At 27.9% G+C, this 21130-nt stretch overlaps 1 non-coding gene across 1 annotated transcript; it reads right to left on the bottom strand.

The window, feature by feature from the left end:
• Positions 1-1638: 1638 nt before the first annotated feature.
• On the bottom strand, positions 1639-1710 carry Trnat-ugu. The gene has a single exon. It is a non-coding gene; the product is annotated as a tRNA-Thr (tRNA).
• Between the last annotated feature and the right edge of the window lie 19420 nt (positions 1711-21130).

Raw genomic sequence — 21130 nt, 5'->3', positions numbered from 1 at the left:
ATTCTAATTGAATAACTGAAATAGTAATTTATTTATGAACAAGTTAATATGTATACATAGTTATATACATGGTATCTCATTTTAAGGAGCTTGTAAACCTTCGGTATTGTAAAAAAGTTATGGTTTATTGCATGGTACATACATATAAACCAAATACATGCTTTGTGGTCAAATAATGTGTTATTTTTAGCTTTACAATACCACGCAACTACAAAAATATATAATATATAAATTTTATAATATAGATATCGCTCTTCAATCATCAAACTCTAACTATAGTCGTCTCTGTTCATCAACTGATGGATCTTCGATGAACTCATAATTAAATAAAAATTTTGTATTTATATCATCGACAACCTTATATTTTTATGGTATTATTATAAACTACAAGATTGATTTAAATATTTTAGATAGTTTTTTATCACACTCTCTTATGGCACGCCATTTTACTATTTAATAGGCTAATTTTTATCGAGAAAAAAATTAATTAATTATTTTTTTTCAATCAGAAATTTTATATTTTATATTTTATATTTTGTAAAATAAATCTTAGTAAAAGAGAGATTGATATAAGATAAGATGAGAAAAGAGAGATGAGAATTAAAATTATGATGATAACATAATAAAAATGTATTATTATTATGTATCATCATAATAATAATGTATTATTATTATGATGATACATAATAATAATACATTTTTATTATGTTAACATCATAATAAAAATGTTTTATTATTATGATGATACATAATAATAAATCAGTTAATTTTATTTGAATTAGATTAAAAAAAAAATGATTTAATTAAAATTATGTACATAATGGAAATAGAGAATTAAAATTATGTACATAATAAAAATTATTGTATTAAAATTATGTACATAATAAAAATGATTGAATTAAAATTATGTACATAATGAAAATGATTATTGTTATGATGATAACATAATAATAATGTATTATTATTACGATCATTCTTTTTCGGACATTAAATAGTAAAATGGCGTGCCATACTCTCTAGATTTTTTGATATAGAAATATCCAATTGATGAGGATAACCTATATGATTCATTATTTTTTCAACCAAGTTTGAACGATAAAATAATAATAAAAAGCCCGATGACCTAGGAATTGTTTGTGATTTTTAGAAACTTTGTTTATCAAAAAATGTATTTATAAAGTTTCATGGAAATTCATAGATATAAAACACAGTCAAACTTAAAATAGAGAATTTTTCTATTGAATGTAACTTTCATGTTTCAAACACTACAATGTAAAGTGCTCAATAAAGATGAGTTAAGCTAAAATGTTACACCGTGTATAATTATATAAAAGTTTAATGTTTCAATTCAAGGTTTTTAGATTATGAATTCATCCTAATATTTTTAAAACGTTTGTTTTTTCAAGGACATAAGAGTACACTACACCTTGATACCTATAGCATATTATTTTTATGGAATTTTTTGAAATATTTTTTTTTGTATTTATTAAAATTTGAACCCAGTAAAATTAAATAGTTTAAAAAAAACAAAAAATTCTCATAAATCTTTTTTTGCGTAGGTTTGATAATTCTCCACACATCGGAGGTTTATAAAGTTATTAAAACAGAAGAAATAGGAACTAAAAAAGAGTGTGCATTTGCCCCCTGTGAGAATCGAACTCACGACCCCTGGTTTACAAGACCAGTGCTCTGCCTCTGAGCTAAGGAGGCGGGATGAATAAATTATTCAGCATTACAAATTTTAAATAAAAAATTTAATTTTTCATTAATAAAGAACATTATATGTTCGGTTGGACTTTTCTTTTTGAAATTAAGTTATGATGAAATGCGCCTCGCACTTGAGTGTGATTTCGTTCACTAGTGTGAATAACATTTTTAAAAAGGCGTTTCTTTAAAAGGTTTCTTTTACTGATGCGAAAAGTTTTTTTAACGCTTTCATTTTTTGTGAAACGCTCTGTATTAATAAAAGTATCAAAATTTTCCAAAAATCGGTTATTATTTAAAAAAATATCTTGTTGCTGTTACAATAATAATTTTTTTGAATAATAATTTGTAATGATGTAGTCGATTGTCTGTCTAGTGTAGTTTACCTTGGCATTGACCTTACAATATAAAACTGAACGCAATAACCAAAAATTTGTATATACTACTCAGAAAAAAAAATGGTGGTTTTAATAACGTTAATAATTATTACAAAATTATATCATGCGTAGTATGTGAAAACGATGTATGGTATTGTAAACTAACAAAATAGCCCTGTGTTGGTTGTTAGTCAACTGGCACTTTGCATGTTGTTACTTGTTAGTTAAACCAGGTACACACGATACAATTTATCGGGATAAAAAGTTCTACAAATTAAGCCTGAACATGATATTAGACTATTCAATCAAACAGCTAAGAAAAGGACTTGAATCGATAACAATTATCTATTTTATGCATAGCTTAGTTAACTAAATCTAGTTCTCTTTTCTGCCACCTGGCGCTGAAACCCACACACCTTCAACATGGCGTCTGTCAAGCAACAATATTGTTAGTGTAACAAATAGTTTGATTGCCTATATGCAAAAAGAAATGCCATGGAGGAGTGTATTGACAAAAAGTTGGAACTATGTATGGCCCTATTAAAAGCCTTAGATACAATGTTTGACGACGAAATTTCCGAAGGTCCAATCTCTTTGAGAGAGGTTGTGGCAAGCCAGTCACCTTTTCGTGGCCAGGGATTCCAAAAATGTTGTAGCAGCGTTTTTAATCCTTGCGTTCAAAAATGGGACACTATTACAAAAATTATGTTTGTTATTTTTTTCCGGGTCTGTTTATTCTTAAATCCGGTCGCGGTGCATATAGGTCGCTTAAAGGTTTCTTAAATTATAAATTGTAAGAAACTTCCCGAGACATGTTGAAGATCTACTTCGATCGACAATGTTCGATCAATAGACTCACTGGTTTTTTCAGGAGTATCTGTCTAACTTTACTTACTTCTGTACTTTTCAAACAGTTTTAAGGGTTTAATGCTACTGAAGAGGATTGCCACAGCAATCGAAATAGATCGAGCTAATTAACAATAATAATTTTTTCATAAATTTAGGTAAATATTTTTATTGTGTTTAACAAAATTCGTAATGCGGTCCACAGAAATGTTCATCTTGAGGTGGAGTCACTATACGCACTTTGTTTTGTAAATTGTAGCGGTTACAAATTCATCGAATAACAAGTTCCAATAAATTAGATTGTGTGTAGTAGGCTTTAGTCCTCAAGTCAAAATCCTCTTTATGGTGCTGTTGACTAAATAATCACCATGTCAAAGACCCCTTAAACACTTACACATTTATATTGTATACAGGAATTCACTCTAAATTAATTAATTTATTTGAATTTTTATTAAATGAAATATATTTTGGTATATTTTCAAGGTTAAATATTTAAAAAAAAAATTTTTTTCTTTTTAAATTATACTTCTCATGGACATTAAATGCCAACTACCTCGTTCGTATATTAGCAATTATATACCCACTATAAATTAGACAACGTATTTTGAAGATATTTAATTTTTAGAAGATTTTATCTTCATGTAAAAATCAAGGTCGATTAACAATAATTTTTTTTCAAGGATTTTAAGAGGTCAATAAACATATATGACAAATTTTATATAAAAATCATGAAAATTCTGTAATGAGAAACTATAACAAGAATTTTATCCATAAATGGAGTTTAAAAAGATTGGTAGAGTTTGAAAGGTTGCTTAAAGTTTTCGATTTTCGTATTTAGACAATGTTTGTAAAATTAGAGTTCTTGGCAGCAGTAAAAGGTGTTGAAAATTTGAGTATAATGTTTTTATTTTTCGAAATGATTCCCAAAAAATTTGATTTCCATAACTTCGACACTCAAGTCATGACTTGAGAAAACTTCATATTATTTTATCAAAAAGCTTAACTTTATCAAACTTCCGAGCAGACAAAAAATACGGAATAACTGTTAAAAATACAATTTACTTAAGGTAGTTAAAGTAGTTAAAATTCACTTTAAAAAATGGTTTATAGAGTTTTCAAAATCACAAACAAAAAATGATATTTTTTTAGATAAATTTCCAAAATTGTTTTTACAAAAAAAAAATGTTTTTTCTCTTGACAAAATTTATGTTAAAAACTACAATCGTTAATCTCCTAAGGGATTAATATTTGTTGAATCTCTCTCTAATCATTATTTCGGAAAATATTGTCTTAATTTAGCATAAAAATTTGGAAATTTTGACCGAAATATGAAATAATAAACTTTGTTCAAGGTTTTATTTTAGTTAGTGGTTGGAAATTTAAAAAAAAAAATAATTTATCCTTGTGGAAAAACGGATACCACATTATATGATAAAATAAAAGTGCGGGAAATTTTATAATAATTTTCTTACTGTGTGATTATATCAAGGTCTAGTTTAAATAGTTTATCATATATGACGTATTAATCCAATTAATCTACGAAACGGATCAACAAATTATTATCAAAAAACTAAAAATATTTTGTTATAAAAGAAAACAATCCAAGAAATATAACGTTATCTCTTATTGAAGGGACACGTAAAATCCCTGAAAATTGTTCTCCCCCAAGAAGCATAAAATTCTCTAATTTTACGAAAAACTAACGAGCCAGACATACAAAACGGTCCAGAAACGTTTGTACCACCATGTGCTATCACTGATTATTCCTCTCTGGATCGATCTCTGGAAGCAATTATAAAATATACAGAGGAAGATCATTGCATTTTAAAAGGTTTTAGGTGAAAAACAGTTACATTTGTACATGTAGGTTAAAACAAAGAATTTTTACTTTTTTACAAAAGTGATAGCTAGCAAAAAACTGACATCGTATTTGAACAGAATGACCCAAAATTAGTGGGCTTCAAAAAAAATTCCAATAAATAAAATCTTGCTCTATCACATCCAATTTTTAACTTTATGACGTCATAAAAATCAAAAAAATTTAATTTTGCTCTACCACATCCAAACTTTATCCAATTTTGATAAACCAAGTATGTAATCCTACTAAATTTGGGTCATAATTTTCAAATTTCTGATCAAAATTAACCTACCTCTAATAGGTTTCCAGAATATGGAACCCTGGTACCGGGATTAAGTACATCAGTGATAGCTAGCGAATAACTGGGCGGAAAAAAATGAACCAAAATTAGTGGGTTTCACAAAAAATTCCAATAAAATCGGATCAAATTTGCCTTTGTTATCAAAAAAAATTGAATTTTTTAACTTTATGATGTATTCAGAATTCTTCATCAAATTATGATATTTAAAGTACTGTAAATTAATGACATATGTTTTGTTTTGTGCCCTAGTTATGGACCTGTCAGTCCTAATTCAATAAGTTTCCTTACATTCCTCTAATTCATGTCATGTTTATTTTTTTGTTGACTTTTTATAATGTTAAAATATAATAAATTAAAGTAAAACAATAATAAAATAAATATAAATAATATGCATACTATTATTATTTTATTTTTTTAATTTTTACCTACTTTCAATTTCTTCAACAGTTTCACTTTCTTGACTGACTTATAAATAAAGTAACATACTTAACTATACTCATATATTTATTTATTATTTGAAAGTAGAACACTGAGGTTAAAGTAGAAATTTGACAACCTCATTATCTGTATAAGTGACCCACAAATGAATGAAATGAAATGAGTTTGAGTTTGAGTTCACTATGAAATCAAAACAGATATCTATCTACCTACACCAGGTACAACTAAATACAATAAATGTATGTTATTATTGTTATTAAATTTCACTTTCACCTTTTCAATATAAAACTACATCTCTATAGCTAAGTATTCATATATCTATACTTATACTAGTCCGTCTGAATTAGATGAAATATTGTAGATTTTCTTAAGGATGTATGAGCATGGTAGTGGGGGCACAAATTTAAAAATAGATATTTTCAATTTTGATGATAAATTTATATTATTACTTGACGATATAAGACGAAATGTAAGAATAAAATTTTTCGATATCTGGCTTAATTTTCAAAATATCGAAAATTGAAAATTTTGTTTAATTATTTAGCTTTCGATATTTCGAAAACCAAGACACATATCGAAAATTTTTATTCTTATTTTTCGTCTACATTCATGAAGTTATAACAAAATTCATTACCAAAGTGGAAAATAAGATAGAAATAATTTCAAACCTAAACCTACCCTGCTCTTACATCCCTTATATGGGCGGAGACACTTTTTTTTTTTTATTTCTATGCCATTGCTTATATGTTTACTTTCTATTAAGAAGTTTTTTTTTAATTTGTTTTTATCCATTCTAAGTAGAAATAATCAAAAACTTTCAAAATATGTCGTTTTTTGAGATTCCTCCATAAAAGCCAATGTATTTTATATCGATTTTCAAAGACTATTTTCTTAAAAATTTGCACGGATACCTATGTTGAAATTTTAATCATATATTCTTTGAGTAAAAGTCTGCCTATAAACAAATTTTGAGCCTTTAAATCAAACATTGTTGTCATGCTCATACATCCTTTCAAAAATTTCATAAGGCTCATTTGTTGAATCTACCTACCAATTTTCATCTTTTATATTTTTGGAGAATGGGCATTAAAGATTTGCTCTAATTTGCTCCCTCTCAAAAAAACAATGATGTTTACGAATATCTGTTTCAAACAAAAGTTTTTCATATTTTTTGATAAAAAACTTTTTTTACATTTAAACTTTTGTTCTATCTCTTTAACATAAGCAAAGCTCAAAATTTTAACATTTCTGAAAACCATGTAAATTTTCAAGCATCATATCTCAAAAACTATTAGACTTACGGAGCTGAAGGTTGTCTTCAATTGTTTCAAATTTAATATATTTTTAAAATGATAGTATCAACTAATGTCAAAAGGTCATAGTTTTTTTTTTGAATTGACTACAAAAACTGAAAAAAGTCCGAAAATTTTGCAGTTTTCATGGATAATATGTAAATATAGCCCTAATTAATGTACAAGCTATTATTGTTTTAAAAAGTAGAAATAATATTCCTGCTGTGGCACGTATATGATTTATTATCACATCAGCATCGATGTTTCTTTTCTGCAGTCTAAACAGAAAAAATCACAATACAGATCAATAGGATGTATATTTTTTCCGAAAATTGCAAAATACTTCTGAAAAACGCGGAAAATTGTAAATAAAATTAGAAAAGTATACAATCCGAGTTGGATGGCTTTGCTGCTTTGTTAAGTTCTTGAATTTCGACCTATTTTAGACGGAGTAAATCTATACTACTAAATTATATACAATTTACCTTCTTAAACTTATGTCTATTGTATGTAGTACATGCATCTATTGTTACCTGTCTTGTTCATATTCGTTGTGTGCGTAGTCATGGTAGGGACAATAAAATCGATGCCAGCGCTTCCAGTGAAAAATTTTGGAGTTAAAGGGGGCTGTTATGACTAATTTGCAATTCTTTACATGTTAATCTTATAGAAAATGTCAAATTAAAATTATTGAAAAACACTAATTAATTAAACTTAATGCATTAAAAATTGTGAAAATAAGAAATCAAATTGAACAAATATTATTTTTTAATTATAAATTATCATAATTATTTATTTAAATTTGTGATACAATAATATTAAATTTTCAATGTGAGTCTTAAATGCAATCCATACAATTATATATGCATTCATACAATTCTATAATTAAAGTAGTTTATCGTTACCATGGAAACGAAACTCACGCACGGAGCGAATAGGTGTTCTTAAGTGTTGAATTAGTTCGCACTCCAGTGACTTATTGTTTCTATCTTGTAAGATAACTTATTTATCATATTTTCCCCAAAAATATAGATTGCTGTGCTGTATCGAATCAAGAGTGGCGGATTGGATTGCGTTATTAACCCGTTTCATTGTACAGCTTCTCCAAAATTGAGCTAGATGGATGAGAAATGAGTATGTTGGTAGAGTGTAAGATGTCCTGATCCGGCGGCAGGTGATTTTAACTTTGCTGATAACTGTACGCAGGAAATTTCTATTTAAACTACTATTAAAAAACAACTAAAATCTGACGCTCAACGAATCAATTAAAGCATCATCGTGGTACCAGTTCTTAAAAGTTTCCTAGAAATGTACGTCAGCTTTACGAACAACAAAAACTGCAAGACTGAGCCGTCTAACACCTACAATCTACATTAAACTATATAAAAAATGTATCAATTTACACTTTGATGGTGGTCAAATGACACGATCTACCATCTTGATCACTAAGTACATAAATAAATGATATTGGTCTGATTCAGTTTCGTCATTCAACTTTCAACTGTCTGTTTAATGTGACCAACACGTTTTTTTTATACATTTAACACAATAGAATGTCCGATCAAATTACTTACATGTGAACGGAACATCCGTTCAACGGAAACAAAGTGTCATGTCGATCCAGTTTGTATTTATTTCACAATATTTACTGGTTCTTAAAAGAGTAACAAGGATAAAATATATTTATCATTATACCTTTTAGGAAGGAGCGATTACTTTGGATGTTTCTTTGTGTATTAAAGTCATGCCCCAACAAACCATATGCAGTATTGGTCAAATTTGTGTCTATCATGGGTGAGCCAGAATGACCGCATATGGACAATGAAGTGATTATTGATTATATAGAGTCAAGTATAAGTGAATTAAGAAATCATTTATTAGCTACTTTTTTTTATCTTAAAAGGTCCTTTAAAAATATACCTAATTTTTGTTAAAAGTCAGTATACAGTATATTTATGCTTGCTTTCAGCTTTTGCGTCTGGTTTTTGTTTTAACTTTTGTACAGGTGGCATTTTAGATGAAACGTGATAGGTTTGCATCACGATATATAGTCATTGAAATGAAATCTAAATCTTATTTTAGGTCACTGACATCAAAGACCAGGTACTGTTGGGTGGTAAACTGTTTTTAACTATATAATTTTCTGCTACTCACATTACAATGTCAAGGTGAAGTTTGAAGGTTCTACATGGTCAATGACTTTGTATTTTAATACTGCCAGTAACCTTTAATAACTTACACGAAGCTACGGGCTACAAACTTCATGTACAAAAAAGTATTACGTTTACGGAAAATATGGAAATTTGAACTTGTCGACTAGACTAAGTAACTTCTACTTCGTTTTTCACGAAAACCAAGAATCGGAATGACTTCATATTTTGGGTAAGCTTTCTTTATTATGTTAATAATTGACTGTGAATTTTTGGAAAGTTGGTCATTAAGTTTGACCGCTATGTGTGTGTGTGTCTGTCTGTGGCATCGTAGCGCCTAAACGGATGAACTGATTTTAATTGTTTTGGTATCATTTGAAAGGTAATTTAACGGATTTGTTCTTAGCTATGTGTTCAAATGTGAGCTTAACATTCCCTACCCGAAAAAAACTAAAAAATTGGCTATGATCTTTAAAATCGATTCAGTTTGTAAAAGGCATGACATATAATTTTAACATAAATAATTACTATGGTAATGAGTGGTCAAATAAACCTGGCTCAATTCATTTCGAAAAGTGAAATGGTGAAATAATTAGGTAATTCAAAAGAACAAACTCAACTCAAATATTTCAATTTAAAATATTTCCAAAAATTTGTCCCAAAAAATGATAGCTCTCTAAGTATCCTTTTCATCTCATCTGATGTCCTGGACTTTGATATTGATTAAAGAAGGAGTCTTATAAGTTTAAAGTGTTTATCTGTAGGTCTGTGTGTTTCTCAGTGGCATTGTAGCTTCTTAACGGACGCTACCGACTTGCTTGAGAATATTTTATAGCTAAGTTTCCAAAAATCGGTTTACAAGGAATAAATCGCATTTGCCGTGGAGTTTTTTAAATTTTGTTAATTTTACTTGTATTTATAACCTTACTTTAAACAATAAATTTTTTTGGCATTAACAAATAGAAGAACTCCTAAATATAGATTGAAGAACTAAACATTTTCATTCTGTTGGTTTCAACTAAAAATAATATTTGTCAAGTTTGTAATAATAAACTAATTATTTATAATATGTTTCATTTGTATAACAAACTTGCAACTCTACTACTTACACTCTGTACTTATTACTTTGACTTGACTCAAATAAAAATAACAAATATTATGGACATGGTAAATTAAAACACCCACACCTATTGTCTCAAAATAACAATATTATAAACATTTCTCATTAAGATATTATTATTATTATTATTATTATTATTATTATTATGTGCATTTCTTTAACGTTTAAATTCAAAATAGTCTGCGTTGTTTGTTTTTTATTTTATTGTTTTTATTGCTGTTGTTTTTGTTGCATTTGATTGTTTGTAATGCGGGCAATGTCAAATGTTTATAATAGGGGAAATATGATTGCAAAATTTCCAATTTGCAATGTTTTCCAAAAAATACTTTTACTTCCAATGTAAGATGAAAGTTCTGCTATTCGCTCCGTCCATGAGTGTTATTACAGGGTGCTACCATAGTAACGACAAAATACTTTATTAATATAATTGTATGGATGAGCATGTTGTAAATTTGTTTTAGATTTAAAATTATGTTAATTTATATTTACATTTTTCAATAATTCTAATTTGGCATTTACTATACCATTTAAATAAGGCTAAATAATTATTAAAAATGGCTCAAATAAAACGCATGATTTATTGCAAATTTTTTAAGATAACAGCGCTGCGGTCAAATTGTCTATTCACCTTCTATGCTCCCTGCCAATAGACACCAATAATATTTTCTTAATCTTTTCATCCCGAAGTTGGTTGTTTCATATTGAAATAAAGAAAAAATACTTTCAAACAATTTGCTAATGATTGGAATAAGTACAGCTAAATATTTGCATTTACAAAAGAATGGGATTGAATTTAAAATATGGATTCATTGATACAAAATCACAAGTTAAATAAATAAAATCATTACTTCTATGAAAGAGATTGATTTTAGTTTAAAGTCATGTATTTTATTGATGGAAAATAAAATTGTACTTAGTTGGAATATATAATCGTGTAAATAAAGCGAATCGAAAAATGAAAAGAAAATTTCTTTGCGTTTGCTTTAAATATAGGATTTGGTTATTATGATCGCATATCTATTATGGCTAGTCCATATGTGATTGAGTCAACTACATGAAGATTCTTGTTACTAATTTTAAAGAACGTTTGAAGTAAACTTATTGATCATTTTTATACTATATAGAATATGTTTATATATATATATATATATATATATATATATATATATATAACCATCGGTAACGCAGTCGGTAATGTAGTGGACTTAAGTCACTAAAATCAATAGCAATCCTTAAGTCAGACTCGAAGAAATATAATTATTTTTAAGAGTAAACCTTATAAACTTGCTCATGTGGTTGTGACAATCACATCAGTATTCTGTTATAATATTTAGTGGAAGAACCAATCAAAAAATGATTGTTTAAAACTATGTTGCATTTCAAAACAACCATATTTGAAATTTTTTAGAAAGTATATTACAAATAACTCATGCGTTTGTGTCAACTTTCCCACTCAATCGGTAGTTGAATCATATTCGTTGCCACTTTCGCAATATTTGATCTCGCGGTGACGTTGGGACAATCACACATCGGTTGATATTAAGAATTTTTTTTAGTGTACCTATTTTGAACGTATGTACCTACGCACTTTGTATTTTAGTGAGGATATAACAAAAGGTGCCATCTTGACCAAATCTGCCCTACATATATTGTTTTAAAATTTCATTAGTGAGGTGTAAGTATATGAATCTGTTATTTTAGAACAAGTCCAACAATTTTATTATTATGTTTTAAATGATATATTTTTGTAGAGTTGATGTAATTATGTTTTTGAAATTATTACTTTGGGAACTGACAGCCAGCCAAGGGAAATAACTTGAAAATATACTAATTTTTTTTATAAAGCAATGTTATTCTGTTTTCAACTCAATGATTATTCACGATTTTTTATGACTTTATTCAAAAAAACAACTATTCTTTTTACTAACAAATTCTTTATCTTCATTTGTGATTCATATTTAGATGCATCGAGCTATTAACCAATCAAAATTGGTATAAAAAGAAATGGTATAAGCTTGCTTGCAAAAGCTCGTTATGGAAAAAATTGATTTATATTAATTTAATTAAAAACAACCAGTTTCTGAGATATCGCAATATTTGGATTGATTTTAGTCTGTATCTTAAAAATTATTCGACCAGTCAACAAATGCACCTGATTTTTGCACTTTTTGGGTCATAATTACCTTATATACTGAGTTTTAACGAAGTTGGAGATAACAAAATTTTTTCGATTTTTTGGAATTTTTTTAAGGGGTACTACCCCTTTAAAAAAATCGAGAAAAACGCAAAAAAAAATTTGTCTTGGAATTAGATGAAACTTGGTCTATGGGGTAATTTTGACCCTAGAAGTATAAAAATCGGGTTAGTTTGATGATTGGATGCAGAGTTTCTGAGATATCCCAATATTTGGATCGATTTTAGTCCGTATCTCAAAAACTATTCGACCAGTCAACAAATGCACCCGATTTTTGCACTTTTTGGGTCAAAATTACCTTACATACTGAGTTTTAACGAAATTGGAGATAACAAAATTTTTTCAATTTTTTGGAATTTTTTTTAAGGGGTCCCCTTCGAAAAAATCGAGAAAATCGGGAAAAAAATGTTTGTCTTGGAATTTGATGAAACTTGGTGGATAGGGTTATTTTGATCCAAAAAGTTTAAAAATCACGTTAATTTAATGATTGGTTGCAGAGTTTCTGAGATATCGCAATATTTGGATCGATTTCACTCCGTATCTCAAAAACTATTCGACCAGTCAACAAATGCACCCGATTTTTGTACTTTTTGGGTCAAAATTACCTTATATACTGAGTTTTAACGAAATTGAAGATATAAAAAAATTTTAGATTTTTGCAATTTTTTTAAGGGCAATATACCTTTAAAAAAATCGAGAAAAACGAAAAGAAAAATTTTGTCTTGAAATTTGATGAAACTCGGTGGGTTAATATCGGGTTAATATAATGATTGGATGCAAAATTTATGGGATATCGCGGTTGTCTTTGTTTAAAAAAGGAGAAATTGCCCACCAAATCGGGCGGGTATCTGCTAGCATTGCATATAATAATAAAGTAAGTAAATTACTATTTTCTTTAGTCTGTTGCTAGCCACGGGTACCGCTAGTAAAATGTATTACAATAAATTATTTATAACTTACACAAAGAAGACAATTCAACAAAACGAATGCAATTGCTACGTTTCTACTTTTTTGATAAAAATGAAGGTTAAAATCTATATTCTCATAAATATAGATAAATATAATAATTGTTTTTAAGATTACCATGCAACCATTAGTAAGTACCCACTAACTAACTATAAACTAACTGACAAACTACAAAGACATTAAAGTTATTAAGTATTGTGAAATTAATTTAAGTAAATGAAAATATTTATGTTTTACGTTCATTCAACCATTTAACAAGAATGTTTTATTATAAAGTTAAGAATTATAAATAAATAAATATATTATTATGCGTTGCACTTATATTCACACTACAAAATAAATAAATAATAATAATAATTACTTATGTGTTTAAACAAAAGTACTACCTACTCCATAATAGCAAAAAAGAAATTGTTGTTCACTGGTGTATTTTCTTCTAATTCTGAAACCAGCAGTTCCTCAATGTAAAGTTGCAGAATTTTAATTTCTTAGAAGGAGTTTTGTGATTCTTACTTTCCCAGTACTGACAAATCTTTCTCTATAATAAGATTCTTAAACCAAAATTAATATATTTCGATAAAATATTTTGTTATAGTTTTCGGTTTAATGTTGAAGGAAAAAACAATGGATCTTAGAATTTTGGCAATTCGGACTGGAACCACCATTATCGATTTATAATATAGAAGGCGTTATTTCTATTACACTCTTTATATTATATGCAGTGATTTATCTATTTTGAACACACAATTTATTAACTCATTTATTAAAATTGTCATCATTTATGGAATTAAAAAAAAAAATAAAATAAAATAAAAAAACAGAAGTACAGTTTAAACATTATAATATGTACCACCTACTTAAATGACAAGAAGACAATCGCTTAATGATATGTTAAAGAAATTAGATAAAAATATTCGTCAAATGCATGTTGAAATACCTACACAGGTGTGATTCTTATATATGATAAATAACCGTGTTCACAATAATCTCGCCTTGGTCAACTTCTAAACGTAGTTTTTTATAAAAAAAATAAACAACTTTTGTTTGAAACATTTTTTCGTATACGTCAGCGTTTATCTGTAAGGGCACAAATTAGGACAAAGCTTTGATGTCTATTTTCTCCAAAACTATAAAAGATAACAAGTTAAGAATAAGCATGTTGCTTCAACTGGCGATCTTTTGTAATATTCTCGAAAAACGAAAAAAAAATTTAGGAAATACGAAATTTTCGCAAACCAAATAAATGGCGAGCAATTGATATTCAGCACTTTCTATACAGGTATTTCAATAACTAACTCAGTCAGTTGTTTGTTTTCACTTGTTTTTAAATAAGAAGCAGAGAAAAGGTGCCGGTGCCGGACGTTCCGAACGGACTTCTAAGCGTTTTTTTGGGACAATTTATCTCTACATCGTTTTCTTTGGTGACGTTTTCTTGAATATCTCTGCTTGTATTGATCGTATTAAGACGACATTGCCTATCGAACCCGGAATATAAGCTCATATTTTCTACTTTCTGTGATAACTCTTCAACAAATGAAAGAATTGAGTTGAAATTTTGGAAAAAAGATGTCAGTTATGATAAAAAAAAGTGTGATCCTGCTGTTATTCTTTGGGTTAACCTTTTTTTAAATTGAAATACTTCTTTTAATTACTTAAAAATCTTTGGTGGTATTGTAAGAGTTTGCTCTTACATCTGAAAATGCTGAAATCTAAAATACGAAATAAAACCAAAAGAACTATGCCTGAGAATTAATTCCGCAATTATATGGAGTACAAACAACAGGCGTTGCTTAGGTAATACTTGTCAACAAAGCAAAGTCGCATCTATCGAATGTACACACACAATGTGGATGCATTATCTCCCCAGGCCAGAGAAAATAAAAAGTGTGTGGAAACGAATTAAGAATAATATGAATTTTGGTTTTTGGGCAGATACTTTTTTTTCTAAATGAAAACAACAAATTCAAAAAGAAAATTTTGATTTTAATTTGTGAAACTATGGCCTTGCAGTGAAGTACAAATCCCGACAATTATGCAAAACCTATTCAATTTTAATTTAAATTTCGGACACTCTTATTGGAAAACCCTCTATAATTGCACGTAGGTACAATTAATTCATTTATTAAGGTATTAATTGCAGTCCATATGTGATTAAATTCATTATTATTTTGAGTTACAAATACGGGCTACTTGCTTGCTTGCATATTTTATATATTCTCAGTGTTTAATTTATTTTGTGTTGTAATTAAATTTTTCATTCATTTTTGTATATTTCAACTACGTCATAAAGAATATACTTTATAAATATTGTGTTGTGTATGTATGGTTTGTGTTTATTTCATTGGCATTGAAATTTTAATATAAACATTGTGCAGAAGGAATAAAAAACATGATTTGTAAAAAAATATAAATCATTAATTTAATCAATGAAACAATGGAATTGCATATATCAAAAGCTATTGCCCTTTGAATGGAGTTGAGTAGTCTTAACATATTCAACTGGGAATACTGGGGGATTCCTAAGAGTTTATTGCGTTGTTGTTTAATAAGTCTTTCACGCAGAAAAATTTTTTAGATCAGAGTAGTTGGGTATTTCTTTTGGTAACATTGAATTTGATCCTGATCTTCAAGATTATTACAAAAGTAGAGGAACACTTATAGATTTAGAAGAAATTGAATGCAAAAATATGTTTAAGAAAAAATGTTTCAAACAAATTTTGTTTCTTTTTTTTATGAGGAACATTTTTATATTTAAACTTTAGTTTTATAATGTGTTCGAAATTAATATAAATCAGGGCAATCGTTATATGATTCGAAATCCATCTGAATATGTTAATCCCAGGTGTAAATATTCATTTTTAAAAAAAAATACGAGGTATCTTGCAATTCTTTTTTTTGGTAAAATCAGTAAAGGGTCAACCGTTAATGACATTATGAGAGATAATAGAATGGCTCCGATCAATGCAGTTCGTAGGTACCTGCAACAGCAGTGTTTCTATTCATTGGAGGAAGGACTAAAAAGTAATTTTTAAACTTAATATATGTATTAAGTAATTGTATTTATAATTTTTAATTTCTGACACTTTCCGTGTTGATCTTAATCACCAGAATTCGATAATTTTATATTAATTTATTAATTAATTTATTTATTTTTTAATTAAATGACATTTACCGTGGAAATTTTTTATACACCGGTAATCAATTTTTTTTTTCTTTTTATTATATAACATGTACCGTGGAAATTTTTATACACCGGTATCAATATTTTTTTAATTAAATGACATTTACCGTGGAAATTTTTTATACACCGGTAATCAATTTTTTTTTTCTTTTTTATTATATAACATGTACCGTGGAAATTTTTATACACCGGTATCAATATTTATTTATTTTTTATAATATTTGACACTTTCCGGTAGATTTTTTTTTTATCGCCGGAAAAAGAAATTTAATTAATATATTATTTTTTGTTTTTAGGTAAACAAATTTCATATTTATTTATTTTAGACATTCTTACTTTTAAGGATGTCAGCTATCCTACTCGTGAGTTTTTGATGGTTTTCCACGATGTTTAAGGTGAATACCGGGATAGTCTACGAAAAGTCGGCCATCACCGCATTATCTTTTAATATTATTATTATTATTATATATATATATTTTTTTTTTTTTTTTGACGAATTCTATGTATACATTGTATATCGAAAGAGAACGAATAAAATATTATTATTATTATTATTATATCTAACGGTTCACAATGTTAGGTTAGGCTAGAGTACTGTCCTGGGGTGGGACACACGTAGACCATCCCCGGCCACAGTTGGAGTTGTTTAAGAACAGGAAGAGTGCTTTGACATCAAGGGAATTCAGGTCTTAGGGATTGCCAAATATTACAAATTTGGGACAAAACTACCCAAAAAACAAGGTGACATTATATTTATTTTGAAAATTCTTTATTTATTCTTCCAAATCAATTTTATCCCCTTCAAAGTAATCCCTTCCCGGTGCAATGGACTTATGTTAACGGATTTTCCAATCTTCGAAACACTGGTTGTAGTCACTTTCCGGGATTGCCTTCAGTAACGTCTTCGCTGCGGCTTGAATCATCTCTATCGTATCAAAACGGTGTTCCCGGAGAGGTCTTTTGAGCTTTCTGAACAGCCAGAAGTCGCACAGCGCCAGATCAGATGAATACGGTGGTTGAGGAGCGATATGGGTTTAGTTTTTGACGAAATGATCATGAATTATAAGTGCAGGATGGGATTGTGCATTATCGTGGTGTAAAAACCAATAATTGTCTTTCCACAAAACCGACCTTTTTTGGCGGATAGCGTTACGCAAATGACGCATAACGTTCAAATAATATTCCTTGTTGACTGTTGAAAATGAAAAACACGTACAATAATAGTCGGGTGATCGATTTTTATTCATTTTTGACTAAAGTTACAAAGCAAAATTTCCCAAAAACAATACTTTTTCAAAACAGTAAATGATTGACCCTGGTTGATTAACATCAAAAGCGTTCAGTGAACTTTTTTTCATACATTCCAATAAATTTTTGAAGTTTGTAAAAAATAAAACAGAAGAAAAAAATTATAAATATTACCGTTATTATAAATATATTTGTTAAGTTGATAAGTTTCTTTTTGATTTAGATATTCATCTTCTCAACCATTAAATAAAAGAACTTATCATTTAATTAAATTAGACGTAAATGGCCTTAACTGTGTGTGTTGAAAACATTCTTTCAATGAACTTACGTTACAATATATGCATACAATAATCATCATCAAGTTATCAATTAAACAGCGTCTAGATTTGTCTGGAATTTTCTCTGACGTTTGTCCGATGTGCTACACTCAAAAAACAAAGTCTTGAGAAAGAAAACTTTCAACCAGAAACAATAAACATTTTAACAGAATATTGCTGCTTAATAAAAATACTAAATCGTACTATTTGGATCGGAAATATGAACTGCCACTAAAAGAAACTAAAAACTCTCCGGGGGAGTAAACAAATAATCGATCTAAACAAGAATTTTTCAACGGGTATCCGTGTAATACTTACATATCATAATCATCAATACACCAATTAAACATTACTGTAATAAATGATTAATTTTTTTTAATAAATTTGACAGCTTCTTTTTTTATAAATCATTTCATTATAATTAATACTAAATAACACTAATTTATTGAAGGCCTTTATTTGTTTATTTATGCTTAATATATCAAGTTCAGTTAGTGTTATTTGTATCTATTAATAAGTTAATACGCAAATACGTATTAACTTTTAATTTTTTTCACCATCTGCTTTGTATAGGTATGTGTCCTCTATCCCGATTGGCCACTGACGAACTTTAATGTTTCATAAGGAATAATGGCAATAGATTCAAAATTAGATAAAAAACAATGAAAAAATGTATTCAATGCATCAAGCACAGAAATAAATCTATTTTGATTTCCATAAAGGCTCTCTATTTGTACAAAGATTGATACGTACATAAATAATATAATTCATATCTTTAAAGCATCCTTGACATTCCAATCTAATCAAATTCAATTTGAAAAATCTTTTATTACTATGCACTTGCTTATTCAATTATGTATGCAATTACTTAACTTAATATTCTCTTTATTTAATGCCAGGGGACATGGCCAGGGAATATGTCCAATGCTAGGTACTATGATTAAGTAGAACTTTCCAATTACTAAGATTTGAAAAGTAATTGCATTTGGGTTTCGCGCGTTCATCATAAATATTTCAAAAGAATATTAAAATATTTCGATTGTAATTTCTTAGTAAAAGCTTTTATCGATTAACACAAATATCAGACTTATAAATTGTTTGATTTTTTTTGAATGATTAATCCATGTCTGGTTAAAATTATAATTATATGACTCGACAATATTTATGTTAAATATAGTGCCATACGTATACGTGTCAAGGTCAATATTTCCAATTAGAGATTGCATATGGCTTAGTCATTCTTCTGTTCAAAAGTCTTTTTAACAAATTTCGTGAAAAAGATTTATTTAATGTAAGGAAAAGGAATGATTTTTTTTTTTGGCATTTCTAAACAAAAAGTAAATTTTATATCGGTCAATTCCACATCGAATGCATAATCCGCATTTATCTATTGTATCTAGAAGCGTAGAATAATATTCGATGTATAGTCTATGTCACAAAAAATGCACGGATTACATATGTCACATATGTCACAATAGTACTATATGTAATCCGTGCATTTTTCGTGACACAGAGATATGTCGTATCTATCTTAATAAGATATTTGAAATTAAACGTATTACGTGAACTTTACTTCATATCTTGTTGATATATTTATAAAAAAAATGATACAATAATAATAATAATATATGAAGAAATGGAATAAGTACTTATATTATTGTTGAAGAAACATCACAATAACCCAAGGTTACAACGCAACGTCTGAATAATATCAAATCAACAACAGTTCATATGAACGATCATATTTAAAAAAAATATAAATATAATTATAATAATAAATACAAAATGGCTTAAAATTATGCCACCGTCAGTAAAAAAATCAACGGAATCGATACAGATTTTTTGAAAACAACCATTCTCTCGTCATATTTTTTTATTTTGCCATTTTTTTTCGAATGCACACTTGTGAAAAACTAAAAAACAATTTTGTTCTTTGTTCAAATTTATTCACTCTTCTAAAATTCCTAGATATATGAATCTTTTCTACAAAAACGTAGTTATTAGAATATTCTGAATGTTGGAAGTTGGCACATATTTGTAAAATTTTTATCTGAGTCGTGATTTTACCTCATTGGTGTCAGACTAACGTATGTCTGTGTAATATGATCTACCTGTTTAATATGGTGTCAAAACTATTGTATTCCGTGAGCAAATTCATAGAGAGAAAAATATTCTAAGATGGAAGCTTCTGTCTAAACGTTTTGGTATGAAATTGTGCTGCTGATAATAAAATTTTAATATTTTAGCTATATTTCTTTAATCATTTCGTTAACAGAACGACCACGTATTTGTGTATACCTTGGCTTGCCTTTTTGTCTGTGATATTTTGAAGGTAGCATTGCATCCACTATCTTAATCTAAAATCTAAATAAAATTTGCTTACTAAAAATAACTGCAACGATTAAATAAATATTTTATGATTTTTATAAATAATTTTATTTCAACCATTCAGTATAAATATTTATTAATATCTGTATTAAAGTAATTCTGCAAGCCAATAAACTAATTATGATGTTAACTACATGTCACAAAACAAGACATTTGTAACAAATATTTGTAATTTATTAATATTTATTAAACAATAGGCAAAACATGTTCAATTTGTTTATGTTATAAAAACATTGAATGAGTTATTAATTTTATGTTCAATTATAGTTCAATAAATTATATAAAAATATATATGATTGTCAACAGAAGTGTTTACTTACTGTAAATCAATTGTAAAATATGGTTTTGGGCCAATGGACTCCATACATAACAAATTTTTATATCATATTTTTTGCCTTCTGTTCGATCATGTTGAGACGAAAATTATATAGAAAAGTGGAGTTAGTTTTTGAAAATCTTTAGAAGTATCCGAAAAATAAATGTTTAAAACTCTAAAAACTAACTAAACAAAGAGGAAGATACTTTAAAAGTGACGTCCTTGTTGAGTATCGCCATAAAGATTACATATACAACTCTGTTTTGCAAGAAGGAGACGGACAACAATCTTTTAATGCTTATGACTTCTTTGTTTTATTATCAAGTCTTATTTTACATTTTTATGGATATTTTTGCAATCTCCCTGTAATTCCCACCATCTCTGGATTAACCAAAGCTTATATGATACTTTAACGTTATCATATAAACAAGAAT

This window comes from Chrysoperla carnea, chromosome 3 (genome assembly GCF_905475395.1).
Source record: "Chrysoperla carnea chromosome 3, inChrCarn1.1, whole genome shotgun sequence".
NCBI lineage: Eukaryota > Metazoa > Arthropoda > Insecta > Neuroptera > Chrysopidae > Chrysoperla > Chrysoperla carnea.
Note: the sequence above shows the minus strand (reverse complement) of the source record. Positions and strands in the feature narration are given on the sequence as shown.